General features: G+C 35.8%; 1 protein-coding gene across 7 annotated transcripts in view; it reads left to right on the top strand.

The window, feature by feature from the left end:
• LOC121379359 (pro-neuregulin-2, membrane-bound isoform-like) overlaps positions 1–15096 on the top strand; it is a 161339-nt gene that overhangs the window by 93217 nt on the left and 53026 nt on the right. For 4 of the 7 annotated variants that reach the window (XM_041507941.1, XM_041507938.1, XM_041507937.1 and 1 more), the window contains exons 1-2: positions 6311–7042; positions 11041–11095. The gene's annotated coding sequence lies outside the window, so the exon portion shown is untranslated. Of the gene's footprint in view, positions 1–6310; positions 7043–11040; positions 11096–15096 lie in introns of those variants that run through there. The other 3 variants (XM_041507935.1, XM_041507936.1, XM_041507940.1) reach the window with 2 other exon arrangements.

Genomic DNA, 15096 nt, shown 5'->3' with positions numbered 1-15096 from the left:
TCATGACTGTTACCTATTGTAGCCTTTGGCCACTACTGCTTTACACCTACCTGTAGGTAATTGTTACTCTACAGCAGGAAATAAAAAACAGAAATAGTTGGGGGGAAATTGAACCTAACTTAGACTGTACGGTATACATAAATAGCTGAAATGGGCAGATCACAATTTATGTATAAATGAGAAACAGATACCTCAGCTGTTGGAGCTTATATTCACCTAACACCACTATATTACCAGTTACAACAGTTGTAACACATACATCATATCAGCTTACTCACCTAACATTGGCCAGTTACAATGGTTGTAACACATATACATGTAGCATATGATCAGCTAGTCTGTAGACCCAGTGGGCTATTTCTCGTTCCAGCCAGTGCACCACAACTGGTATATCGACTTTAGTTTTAATCCTAAATTGTTGGCTTGATGCTGATAAAATTTTATTTTTGAACCCCAATTTCTTTTTTAGGGATATTTGATTGACTTGCACTTAAAAGCAAATGAGCCACTACACCATGACTGGTATATCAAGGACCATGGTATGTGCTATCCTGTCTATGGGATGGTGCATATAAAAGATCCCTTGCTACTAATGGAAAAATGTAGCAGGTTTTTTCTCTAAAATTACCAAATGTTTGACATCCAATAGCCAATGATTAATAAATCAATGTGCTCTAGTGGTGTCATTAAACAAAACAGACATTTACTTACCTAACCTTTAACAGTTACAACAATTGTAAAACATACAGCATATCAGCTTATTTACCTGACACTTAATAATTACAATAGTTGTAACACATATAGCATATCAACTTATTCACCTAACACTTAACTTTTTTTTGTAACAGAACACTTGTGACACATACAGCACCACACCTTAATACTTAACAGTTACAAAAGTTGTAACCAGGGCTCGTGCTGTCGGTAGCCAAATTAGCCATTGGCTAATTTAAAAAAAAAAAGGCTAATAAAATTTGCAAGTGGCTAAAATTTTGGCTAAACCATTTTATATCTTCTGATCTGAACAAACAGTTACATAATCTGTCTGACACCTCAGACATAATAATAATACCAAATATTCAATTAGCGTAACAGCGATCTCGCGACCAGTAGCAAGAAACGGTGTCATCCAGAATACAGTGTAGGCCTAATGATGTTTGCTTATTTTAATAATTACAGTTATTAATTTTAACGGCATGCATTCAACATGTATGAAATCAAATCAAAGTCTGCAAGATCTGTAACTTGTTATTTTAACTTTGTAAAGTCTTTGAACCAAAATAATAAAAACAGACTGACAATGCATGTCAATTTGAATACACATGCCAGTTCAGGGCCGAAAGACATGTAGTCTATCCCAAGGTTGAGTTTAGCCAGACCGAGCGAAAACAAAACGTTCGCTAGACTGGTTTGTGCACTTCACGTTAAACCAAATGGACATGACGGACACCAATCAAATAGTTCGCAAACGTTAGGAAGAACGTTCGTTGGCTGAACTGAGAACAGCTCAGCGCAAATATACATCACGCTTCAGTCCGCTGACACCCGCTTGTCAAGAGAAATCGTTGCGGAGATTAAACAATACAATTACACAGGATTAAATCTTGATGTAACTTTGTAGAAAAAACAAAAGTTGTTCGCATCAATGAATACCTAACTGCAGTGTCGTTTATTTCTTTGTCTTTGTTAATTTCGTACCCATAGTCGAGAGCATGCATGCAGATCGCGATTGCGGGAAATGAACATGCAGTATTTATACAAATTGCAGTTAAACGTACACTGAATAAAATTAGTTTACAATAATATTATTTGTTAGATAATGTTAGATATAAATTCTTAAGACTGTGAGGTGACATTTAATAAGCTGGATTTTTAAAAGACTGTATATTTTAATTTTATTAACTTTTCTTTTCTTTTTTTTATAAATGGAATATACTGTGAAGTCGGCATTCTTAGCCTAGGTGTTTTACAAGCAAAAATCACAAGCATTTAACACAATGCTGAAATCAACAGCAACAACATGGTGCAAATTATGAAATTGTTGGGGGTGGGGGAATTGATGGGTTACTTAAAAAAAAAAAAAGTAAAAAAAAAAAAAACCCAGTTCAAACTAACATAAAGATTGCTATTTAAAGAAATAATTATCTATATATTAAAAAAAACCCTCTCAAATTTTTATTTGGGAAAAAAAAGGACGAAAGAAACAACAACCTCCATAAATATCCACCCACCCCCATATTTCTGTATGTTTGTTAATTTAATGTCATAGGCCTTAGAAGTGGGGGTGGATGTACAGGGCACTGGCTTCCAACTGAAGATAATGCATCACCTCACCCCCACTAAAAAATCGAAGTAATATATTAACTACCCCTATTGCTGTCTTTGATTTTGATCAGGTAATACGGTTTTGTTATTCAGTTTTATTCCAGTTTGTACACAATTAGCTGAAAAAAATGCATTTTCATATTCATATATAAATACTCTATACATGCAGTACTGCATAAAACAATTTTGGCTAAAGCATTTTCAATATGGCTAATAAAAATTCCATTTGGCTAATATTTTGGCTACAGGTATTTTTGATCCAGGGTGAGCCCTGTGTAACACATACAACATATCAGCTTATTCACCTAACACATGATATTTAACACTTAACAGTTACAACAGTTGTGACATACACAGTGTATAAGCCAGCTGACTTTACAAAATGTACAAAGTGACATCTCGATGTAGTAGCTCATGAAATATTAATAGCGTGAGATCTTTACATCAGAACACACACTGGCCTAATAAGCTGTATCAATCTGCCTGCGGGGATCACAGTTCCTTTGTTAAAGCAATTAATGCAAATAACAATAAATATACAACTTTATGGAGGGAGACAAATCCGATATTTCATCATGTTAATAAAATTTGCTGCCAAATCGGTCAAGTTCAAACCAAATGGGTCAAGTTCAAAGCAAAAATATATTCTACCTGTGTGGCTACTTCCGTTTGGTTTTTTGACTGCTAATTATTGAAATTAATCTGATTTGTCTGATTCATATAAAAGATATTATCAGCAATACAAATGTACCTATATTAAACAGCCACCTACCTGTGCCCAGGACAGGTGTGCGCTACAACTGCTTGCACTGAATGTGCACGTTAAACACTCTGACCTGATCTGACCTGACCTGACCTGTCTTAAGAGGACATTTAAAAGAAAACTTTTTTTTGGTACCTGCTTAATACAAGTTTATAACTGCGTATGTACACTGTTTTACAATGAAATGTTTTGTTATCAATTGTGATGCATTCATAAAGTTGTAAAGCACTCGCCAGGTACACTATTGATCTAATATTGATCCCTGTCGGTGAGCCCATTGGCATTGGCCTATTTGTTTTGTTCCAACCAGTGGAACAAAGGCCACGGTATGTACTATCCTGTCTGTGGGATGGTGGATATAAAAGATCCCTTCCTGCTAATTGAAAAGAGTAGCCCAAGAAAGAAAGAAAGAAATGTTTTATATAACGATGCACTCAACACAGGAGTAGTCAATGCAGTGGGGCACAGGGTTTCCTCTTTCTTAATATGTATGAATCTTAATCAGGGGCTGTGCAGACGGTGCGGCCGGTACGACCATGACCATACCACGGGGTTTTTGTGTGTATGTGTTATATTTGTAGTGTCTGAAAATTTCCTTCACATTTGAATTTGAAAGGAGAGTCTGGCAACCTCGAGCCGTACCACTATTTTTGACATTTTGCCACCCCTGTTAATCATATATCTGATGGCATATAATCATGAACAAAATTATGTTCAGTGCATTGTTAAATAAAACATTCCTTCCTTCATAAGGTGATGTAATTTTATGCAACTGTACATTGTACAGAACTGCTATTATTTCTTTTGATATACTGGTAAATAGAATCATATCTATAATTCGTCCCACAGGGAACGCCTTTTTTCATACTATGGAATTTACTAGAAAATATTTATTTCCGAGCCGATAGATTTGTAAATTGTACCCAAAAATAGTAAATTTGTGTTATTTCCAAAACACCTATACCTTTCTTCTCATGTCAAACCAAACTGAAATTATTTACAAAAAACAGTTTTACAGAATGATAGGACGGACTATAATTTAGGAGTATAATAAGCTGGCTACAGATTTTCAAAGCTATCTTAGTGCCACGATATTGTAAAACTGTCGTAAGTTATGATGTCATTACGATGCATGCAATAGCATATGACAGTTTTACGATATGGTAGCGCTAAGATACGGACCCAATGCCCCATTCCACTAAGCAGTCTTAGCACTAAGATCACGTTTAGTGCATAACTATCTTATGCACTAACGTGATTTTAGCACTAAGATTGCTTTGTGGAATGGGGCCCTGGTCTCTTAAAACAGGCAACTGTTTAATAGAGGTGGCCATTTAAAGCAGGTCAGACTGCATGTTTATAATACTATGGCTGGCGGGGTTTGTCTTTTATATTTCATATGAAGCTTATTGTATTATATACTCTTCAAAAAAAGTAGGGGAACTCTAATAAGAATTTACAATTGCCACAATTGTAAGGTATATTAGCTGTAGGGAATGGTTATATGATAATAGGGAATTAATTGGGCAAATATTACAACCGGTAGTTCAGTATTACAGTAGGTTTTATGACCACCAAAGATCTTGAAGGACGATTGGGATCAGAAGTGAAATTTGAAAGTGGATGTTTTTTAATCAGTAAATTGCATATTCAAACAATAAAAATGACTAAAAACAAAACAATAACAACTGTATGATCAGAATGAAAAAGATTGACAGAAATAATGTTCCACAGTGATTAATCAACCTTCCTGGAAATTGTCAAAATCGAGAATGACACCCCACGCACATGTACTGGGCAACTGCGTGGTGTATGTGCAAACTATGTGGTGTATGTGCAAACTATGGAATGTGTTTCGGTGTGTTGATAAACAGACCTGAACATTCTTTAGTAGGATGTCTGTGGTCAAAACGTATGTTAGGTCTAATAGTTGATATTAAAGGTAGACTGAACTCCAACAAGAGCCTTATGTGTTGGAAAGATGCATACCCGGACAACCAACACATACTGACACTTTAACAAATGAAAAACGCGTAATTTTAGAATTAATAAAAAAACATGATTATTCCTGCTAAATGGGGGTTAGCAGGGGTCAACAGACTGGTGGTATAGCTTGGGGCGAAGTGATGTCAGCTCCGTCTAACTTCTCTATTATTCACAGTGTAAACAAATGCTCTAATTTACAACAAGGCACTTTGCTTTCATCAACCTGACTTGTAAAACAACATAAATGACTTGATAGTATAATAAACTATTTAACTAAATATATTTCAATTTGCATCAATATAATGAAATGGAGTTATAGTATTGTTTTCTTTTAAAAAATCCAAAGAAAAAATGCATATTATTAGGCCTATTGGTAGGATATGTTCGAGCAAAAACTACCACTCAAGATACCCAAGTGATAATTTTCTTTTCTTTGGGACTACGTAATTGGTCAGTTTTGTGATTTTAGATGGGAAAGTCTACTTAATCAAGGGTTTCACAGAATTACTTACAGTAATATAGCAGGACGGCTGGTAAAGTCCATTACGATTTGAGGTTATCACATAATACCCTGTGATCTTAATAAAAGAGGCATGTCTTTTTAGTGTGTCTAGACAGTGTCTGGCGACCGTCTAAATATACACCTGCCAATCAAGAACCACAGGCATAGGCCACAGAAAGAAAAGACCAATTAACCAAGAAAACACTTCGACTATTATTTCAGTACGTGGGTTAATTTATATACAAAACATAATACAGTTATTTCAACACTTTGACGATGGTGGTTTATTTTGTATTGAAAAATAAACCACATATACACGATGCTTTGTTACTGGGATGGATATTATTACAGAACATTGCAATACATCCGCAAAAATCAGTTATGTTTTGTTTCTTCAGTTCAAAGACTAATTCCTGATGTGACACGTTAGGTATTACATAACAACCAGCTCACCAGAGGGCGTATTCACTGGGATGGTACAAAATAGATGTGCCCGTTATATATAATAGCCATCACATTTAACTGTTTTATTAATTAACTATACGATTATACTTGTTGATATGTGCATTATGTATCGTAGAATATGCATACCAGTCCAAAAGCCTTGCTTTAGTATTCCTTTAACATTAATATTTCAAGTTCCCTTACTTTTTTTGAAGAGTATATAAATATATAAAAAAAGAAAACTCTTCCAATACAGAAAAGAAAATTAGCATTGCTCCACGGTCATAATTTTTTACCTTCTTTCATAGACAGATATTTTTAAACGAAACATTTTCAGTTATTTCTGTATGATGGTATAATAAGCTAATTAATAATTTAACTTCTGATTGGGGACGCAGGCAGGCCTTCTGTTGATTCCAACGTATCGTTCCTGTCGCAGCCTATTCCCATCTGAGGACACGGGCTGTCTTGTCATTTACCACGTGGCGAGTCCACCGAGCTTGTATATCCAAGATGACAATACTCGAACAATGCTTCACAGTCGAGTGACTCTCTTTTCTCTCTGTGTCGCATCAAGCTTCATTTGTGCTGCTGCCTTGTGTCCCAATAACTACAATTTTACAAATGTTGTCATCGCCACAGTAACGGCATTCAGTGCTTTGCCTGTTTTCTCTCGTCAATAATTAATGGTATCTATGCTGATTGGCTGGCGGATCCCTCCCTGTCCCAGTCACACACCTGTTATAATGTTACTATGAGTGTTTTACTACGACCCGGCGTGGAGAACACCTGATGTATGTGGTGATGCAAGGATTATTAAGGTTGTGATACTGGGACTGCGGTGGATCTACTAGCGTATATACTGGCTGCTGTATAACTGGCTGATAAACAGTGATAAAACAGTGATAAAACTGCTGTGGCTGGTGTTTTTCGCTTTCAGGCACATGTTATTTCTTGATAGGATTTAGTGTGGTTGTTTGAAAAGTTCACGGAACTGATGGATAAGATTTTGTAATTTACAGGTAATATCTTGGTTTGTATTCTCTTGTTAATGATTGAAAGTGATTGATATAGTATTTGAAAATTTTACAAGCACATATATTTTTATTTCAAAATTTTCTTCAGAGCAATTAAAGTTTAGTTTTAATTTATTGTTTATAAAGTATGGCATTTAATGTTAGAAAGTTTTGCCTTATTGAGGATTAGTTTGCTGAACTTCTAATTAAAAGTAAATAATTTGTAAATAAAAAAAACTATTGTTAAACAAAACAAATGCTCTCTGTCTGTCTGTCTGTCTGTCTGTCTGTCTGTCTGTCTGTCTGTCTGTCTGTCTGTCTCTCTCTCTCTCTCTCTCTCTCTCTCTCTCTCTCTCTCTCTCTCTCTCTCTGTGTGTCTGTCTGTCTGTCTGTCTGTCTGTCTGTCTGTCTGTCTGTCTCTCTCTCTCTCTCTGTCTCTGTCTCTGTCTCTGTCTCTCTCTCTCTCTCTCTCTGTCTCTCTCTCTGTCTCTCTCTCTCTCTCTCTCTCTCTCTCTCTCTGTCTCTCTCTCTCTCTCTCTCTCTCTCTCTCTCCTCTGCCTCTGTGTGTGTGTGTGTGTGTGTGTGTGTGTGTGTGTGTACCAAATGTTGAAACAACCATGTTACACAACAAATAGTCGTAGTTTAAACCAATGTCATTCCTCTTCACATTTTGTTTGATATAAACAAAAATTCAAATTTTTTCTTCATTTGCTTTTCATTATATCAAAATTAGTTATTCAAATAGTAAATAAAATGCCTATTTCAACTAGCTACTGATAACCTTTTTTCTAAAATGGTGGTCAGGTTACATACAAAAATAAAGAAGGTAGTCTTAATAACACAATGGCAAATACATAACAACTAGGTTTCATGAATGTGGCACGAAATCCATCATCAATTCTCTTTAGACTGTGAAGAGTTTTTCTTCTGTGCAGTTTCACATTGAACCTGTGTTGGAATATTGAAAGGATGGGGTTTTCAGTGCATTCCAATCAGTTAAAGAGACTGTCCTCACTTTGCTGCCATTGTAAAATGTTTCAGTGTAACAGAACCTTTTTAACTGACTAAAATTACACGTTAAATATGTTTCCTTGTTTGGAACAACACTGTCTGTATATTCAGTGTGTTTTTGGTGGTCCTAATGTTTGTTGTTCAGATGCCATATAACCGTAAATAAAGTGTGTTGAGTGCATCGTTAAATAAAATATTTCTAATGTTTGTTGTAGTAGCTAATAGTTAATTTTACTTCCTAATATATATTGTCAAAATTACTGGGAGGTAAACTTCAGTCTCTGCTTCAAGAAACATTGAGGTGATCAGAAACACCCTGTATATATAAACACTGATATTCTAAACAAGAAAGTGCATTTCATATGTAATTGTACTGAATAATTATGCTTTGTCGGTTAGGGTCTGCACGAGTCCAAAATATTGGACTCGAGTACTCGGGGATCAAACTCGACCCAGACCCGAGTACCCGGCACTTACACTAGATGATGATGAGACTAAGGAATAAAGTGAAATAGCATTAGGAATTTTAATACCAGCGCTGAACATCAATGCATTCCACACGTTCGACTTTTGTTTTCCCTCCAAAACTTCTAGCCATACAATGTAACCGGCGGCAAGCATGTGGCAAAATGACATAAATAAATATACTTAAATAATAGTGTTCTTCCTTGTACGGGTACTCAGAGTTCTGTGAATGGACTCAAGTCTTGATAGACTCGGCCCATGCCCGAGTATTTGAGTACTTGTCTAGATGTGTGGTGACAATTTTGGTCCAGCAGACTCAGGTCAGTCTCATCACACACACCCCACTTGTTTCTGTTTCTTTGACCAGCTTCAGTGGTTACTCCAGTAGAAGCTCCAACAGAGAATGAATGAATGCACCATGAGGCTAAATGAGGAGATGTAAAATCACTGATGTTTTCCTAAATGCAGGGGGGTGGGTTTGTAGCTCAGTGGTACAGTGCTCACCTGATCACGCGATCGATCCTAGATCGATTCCCGTCGGTGGGCCCATGTGGCTAGTTCTCGTTCCAGCCAGTGCTCCATAACTGGTGTACCAAAGGCCATGGTATGTACGGTACTATCCTGTCTGTGGGATAGTGCATATAAAAGATCCTTTGCTGCTAATCGAAAAGAGTAACTCATGGAGTGGCGACAGCGGGTTTCCTCTCTCTGTATGGTCCTAACCATATGTCTGATGCCGTATAACCGTAAATAAAATGTGTTGAGTGTGTCGTTTAATAAAACATTTCCTTCCTTCTTTGACCAGCCTCTGTGGTTACTACAATAGAAGCTCCAACAGAGAGTGAATGCATCACGAGGCTAAATGAGGTTTTCCTAAACGCAGGTGTTTAAGCATTGTAAATGTATGTAGTTACACGCGTGTAAGTCATAAACAGGCTTTGTAAATTTGGCCCAATGTCTTATAAATGGTAGCAGCAAACTGCAAGCAAAACAATATCAGGAAGTTAACTGTGTTGCTGACATTCAATCCGACAGCAGTAACATTCAATCCAGTTTTCCCACATTATATACTGATGGAAAGAAATTAAGGAAACACATGGTATTTTAGACCAGATTTAATTCACCATTGGAGTAGATATGTCTATATTAAATTTATACAGAGATGTAATGTGTGATTGAATGTCAGCATTGTGCTTTTAGCTACCAGTAACATGATTAACGTCTGATATAAAGAAACACGTGGTATTTAAGACCAAATTTAATTCACCACTGGAGTATAGTTATATATGTCTGTATAAAATGCAAAACTGTAATATGGGACTGAATGTCAACACTGTGCTTTTGGCTACTAGTAACACAGTTTACTTCCTAATACTGTGGATGAGGGTTTTGGTTCCAGTCAATATTTGCTGTTACTACATATGTGTTCCATTATTTCTTTCAATCAGAATATCTCTGTGTTTTACACAGGTATAACTACTCTATAGTGATTTAAATTTGATCTAAAATCCCATGTGTTCCATATCTTTCCATTAGAATATCTCTGTATTTTATACAGACATAACTACTCTAGTGATTTAAATTTGATCTAAAATCCCATATGTTCCATTATTTCTTTCCATCAGAATATCTCAGTAAAGTTTGTTTTGTTTAACGACACCACTAGTGCACATTGAATTATTAATCATCGGCTACTGGATATCAATTTTAGGCCTTGATCGTAACTTTTTTCAGCGGTAGCCCACCGGTCTACCAGGTTATAAAATCTGGTAGCCCTCAGTAAGAATTGGTAGCCCCATAATTTTAATAAATTAAAAAAACTAAATACTTTATTTTTATTTAAACCTTTTGTGTTAGGTGGGGGTTTTAAGTGTTTTAAAAGTGTCTTGTTGATTGTGGAGCAACTGGATTTGCAAAAAAAATCTAGTAGACTGGTGGACTACTAGGTTTAGACATCTGGTAACCCAGGCAACAAATTGGTAGCCAGAACAACCCGGGCTACTGCTAAGGTCGAGCCCTGAATTTATACAGACATACATGTAATTACATGCACTCTTAATAGTGATTTAAATTTGTTCAGAAATCCCATGTGTTCCATTATTTCTTTCCATCAGCGTATGTTTGTGATATCCTAACAAAAAATTTATGTTTTTATCTCATTGTTGCATGTTTGTGATGTCTCTTGTTCTATTTTTGTTTGTTTCAAAGTTCATTGTTTCTGTCCAGTGTTATGTCTACTGACATAACCAATCGTGGATTACCACTGTAACGACAAGAGTGCTTTAACTGTTTGTTCAATTTTCATACTACAAGTGTTTTCAGAAATGTTACTCTTCCGTATCGTGCGTATAGTTGGAGAACAAAAGTAGTGAAATATTTATCTCCAGCTGACATTGAATTCAATGGCAAATGACCTGATCAGACTGGATTTCCCATCCGTGTTGTTAAGAGACAGGCAATGAAAATTAATTAATAATATCACCTCTATTGTCACATTTTTAATGCTTCTTTTTTGTGTGTTTTTTTAGACTTCACTACTGCAGGCTGTATCCAGATACATATCACCTATGCTGCTCAAAAAAGGTAAGGAGAATTTCAGAATTATGAATTAGTCTTATTCTTACTTACCTAGTACTAGCATAACAACTATGCTATACAACCTGAGTCATCTCCTCCACTGCAGAATTGAAACAAATTTTCTAATTTTATACCAGTATCTAGGGTAGGTGGTGGGTTTTGGGTTCTACTGGAGTTGATGGGTTGGTGAGTGGATGGATGGAATATGGTTCTGGTTGAGTGGGTGGATTGGTGAGTGGATTTTAGATGGATGGATTTTAGATGGATGGATGGATGGATGGAAACACTTGTTCATATTGTATTTAAAAGAAAATATGTTACAATGCTTTCTTGTGATGGCCAGGGTTTAACATATTTCTCTTAAAAAGATACCACTTTGTTGATTTTTCTTAAAATTTGGAAACTATGATTGAACAAATCATCTGAGTGTCATTTTAGGCAAACATCAAACACGGCATATTTACTATAAACATGGTTGAGTGAGCACATGTGTTTGCTTATCAGTGAGTAACAGGATACTGTATGTGTACCTGTATGTATGGTCTAGAGTAGGTAATGTAATAGCAGGGTTATAGTTGAGAAATATGATGCCTGAAAATGCTGGGAATGTGCTTAAAAATAGCTTTAACATGATAGGTGTAGATATGCCATGTTAGGTCCATATATATAAAAAAACAAACTTTTGCTTCTGTAGGTTCACATTTTTTTCAACAACAAAATTGTTGTCTTGTAATCCCACACACGATTTAAAGTCACAGATCCTCATTTCAACCCACAATGGACACAAAGTTTGATTAATCTACAAACATGTAACACATCCGGATAAAGTTACAATAGATCTAAACAAGAGTCTGTGATGTTGAAATGAGGAAATACCTTTAAAAAATAGACTGGGGCCTAATTCACAAAGCTCTCTGAGGCTCTGCTAGACAACAAAGAGTCCTCTTTGCAAGTCTTTTAGCACTGCACTGCGAGATCGCAAAGTTGTGAGAGTTTAGTGAATTGGGCTCCAGGACCTTATCCACAAACTGTTAGTGTTACTGCTCAAATGTTACGTGCATTTTAAAAAATATGAAAAAATACAATTTGTGGTACATGTATTAGAAACACTAGGATGATTAAAACACTTCACATTAATGAAAATGGATAATCTAAATAATAAAATCTAAGTAATGTCTGATTTCATTTATTAAAAAAAAATCCTGGATCTAATAGTGAAAAATATGCCATAGTATTTAAAAACTAGGATCTGCCACTTTAAAGATTTGCACATAAATTTGTTAAGTTTTGTGATATGATATACGGTAAGCAGGAAGTGGCCTGGCCTCCCGGAACCTTTGAGTGCCTGGTAATGACAATTAAGACTCTCAATCAAACAAGCAACCATTTTTTCCCCACCTTTAGAACACATGCTAAATGTTATCCATGTTATCAACCAGAATGGCAGTGTTTGGAACTGATAGTTGGGCTATGAAGGTCTTTTAACTGAATTACTGTAATCACAGAAATAGCCGGACCTGCATTTAGACTGCAATCAGAACAGCTCAGACCATGTGCTTTATGCAGCTACAAGTCTAACGGTGTGAATCCCTGCTAATCACTTCCATTACTTATTAATATCTAATCAGTAAATAAAATGTCTGGCATGTGACCTCTTGTAATAGGCCTTTTTAAGGCACCACGCCACCGTTTCCGCATGTCGTTACGTTTTGTACAAGCCTGTAGGAACTGGGGTGTGGCAGGGCTAGCTCTGGGTCAGCAGAAAATTTCGCCAAATTATCTGTTAAACTTCAAAAATTGCACAAACCCAGATATTTTTCTAACAAAATATCAATTATTTCATAAATTTTTTTCGCCAAATTATCTGTTAAACTTCAAAAATTGCACAAACCCAGATATTTTTCTAACAAAATATCAATTATTTCGTAAAAAAATTTCGCCAAATTTTCAAAAATTGCACAAACCCAGATATTTTTCTAACAAAATATCAATTATTTCATAAAATTATTTTGCCAAATCAAAATAAAATTTGCCAATTGGTTTTGAAATTCACAATTGGTGAATTTGGCGAGTGCCAGAGCTAGCCCTGGTGGGCTGAAGGAGCCTATGCCCCCACTTCAGGACGAAAATGTATGTTTTTTGTTCTTTTTTACATAAAGATAAAAATATGGCTTGTTACCCCTGAACTTGAGATTGTTCCCCACCTCCTCCACTATAGATTGTTCCCCCACCCACCACCATGCTAGATATCAATCCTATGGGTCTGTTGTAGCACCTTAATATAGTCCAATTTAGGAAATAGCTCACCTTTATTAAAAAATTATATAAAATATTGAAATGCTTTTTCAAATCTTTCATTAATTAAGGCCAGTAGATAGTTTCTGCATTTTTCTTTAAAAGTATAGTGAGATGGGATATTGTGCCATTTACTTAAAATAATAGTTCAAGCAAAGTAACAGGTATCATAACATGTAGCAATGTATCCTAAACAAATGCATTCAGTAACTGAAGATGAATTAATCAAAGTGCTCTAGTGGTATTGTTAAATAAAACAAACTAATTTTTCAAGTCACTATTGAATCTCAGTTTTTCTTGCTGTTAGGTTGATGTCACATCATATGGTTATAAACTACTTAATGCTGACATAAAATTTTATCAGTCTTTTCTGAAGAGCACTTTAGTGACTGTGAATTGACTGTGAATTTAAAATTTAAATATGTAACATCAGTTACCAAGGAATTGCCTATGGAATTATCTTCCATATTAGCTGTATGCACATGTCTAATACATCTAGACTATCTCTTCCTATATCCTCCTGAATAGACATGTTTGAAGACCAACATAATTGTGTTGTACAAAGTTTGCCATTGATCCAAACTAACCACTTTAAATGTTTGGTGTTTACGTGGGCAAACTGCCTTTTTCTTGGCAGTGAGACTCAGTTTGGACACTTCATTTCAAACTGATAATGTTCATGTACAGTTGTTAAAACCTGACCTGTGGTTAATCTCAAAAGCCATTGTTCCTAATATTTGAGTTTAGACAAGTGTTTGTATACTCCTTCATTAATTTTTAGTTATATTTGTGCTTATATCCAGTTAAAGTTCAGGCATGCTGTCGTGGGCCAATGTATTTTGTCTATCCAAGTCATTTGGTATTTGGTTAGTTGTTAGTGGTTAGTTGTTAGTTGTTGGTGAGAGAGAAATTGGAATTGTGGTCTTACACCTACCCACTGAGTTATTAAACCTGCTCTGGGTGGGAGCCGGTACTTGGATCGCAGAATTGTTCACCACCCAGAACAAGTGCATCTGTAAATCTACATGGCTATCAGTATTTTTATTAGTCCAAACAAGTGGTTTGTTTTATTCTAGTGTAAAGGGCAATAATTTAAGTTTGCTCAAAATTAAACTGTATTATAAGCTTTTACTTATTCACCGGATAACAACTGAGATGTATTTTGCTTGTCTCGGCAGATTTTCACTGTCAAGACATACATGTATATATGTATGTATACAAGTGCTTATTTCGAATGCTGCCTTTTTAAGTGTCTTGTTTAGAATTATGGCACTGTTATACTAATAATGAGTGTCAGTTTGAATTAGTAGGTAGTAAATAATCCCATCATTAATTTTGGGGATATTAATGCTAGATCTGCTGTGATTAGTAGGCACAGTAATGTCATTGCACTAAATTGTCAACGGTATAAGGCAATATATGAAGCATTCTGATTGACTGACATGACTTGATGATAAAAATCTTGTACTCTAATGGTGGATTGGAAAGTAATTCAGAGATCTTCACTTGTACAATGGTGTCTTTTATAGTATTACTATATGAAGGTTTCATTTGGTCTGTATAGTAATTACCAGCCTCGGTGGCACAGTGGTTAAGCCATCGGACTACATGCTGGTAGGTACAGGGTTCGCAGCCTGGTACCGGCTCCCACCCAGAGTGAGTTCTTAAGGGCTCAATGGTTAGGTGTAAGGCCCCTCTCCTTTCTCATTTAC

This window comes from Gigantopelta aegis, chromosome 8 (genome assembly GCF_016097555.1).
Source record: "Gigantopelta aegis isolate Gae_Host chromosome 8, Gae_host_genome, whole genome shotgun sequence".
In the NCBI taxonomy this organism is placed as follows: domain Eukaryota; kingdom Metazoa; phylum Mollusca; class Gastropoda; order Neomphalida; family Peltospiridae; genus Gigantopelta; species Gigantopelta aegis.
This window is presented reverse-complemented; position numbering and strand designations above follow the sequence as displayed.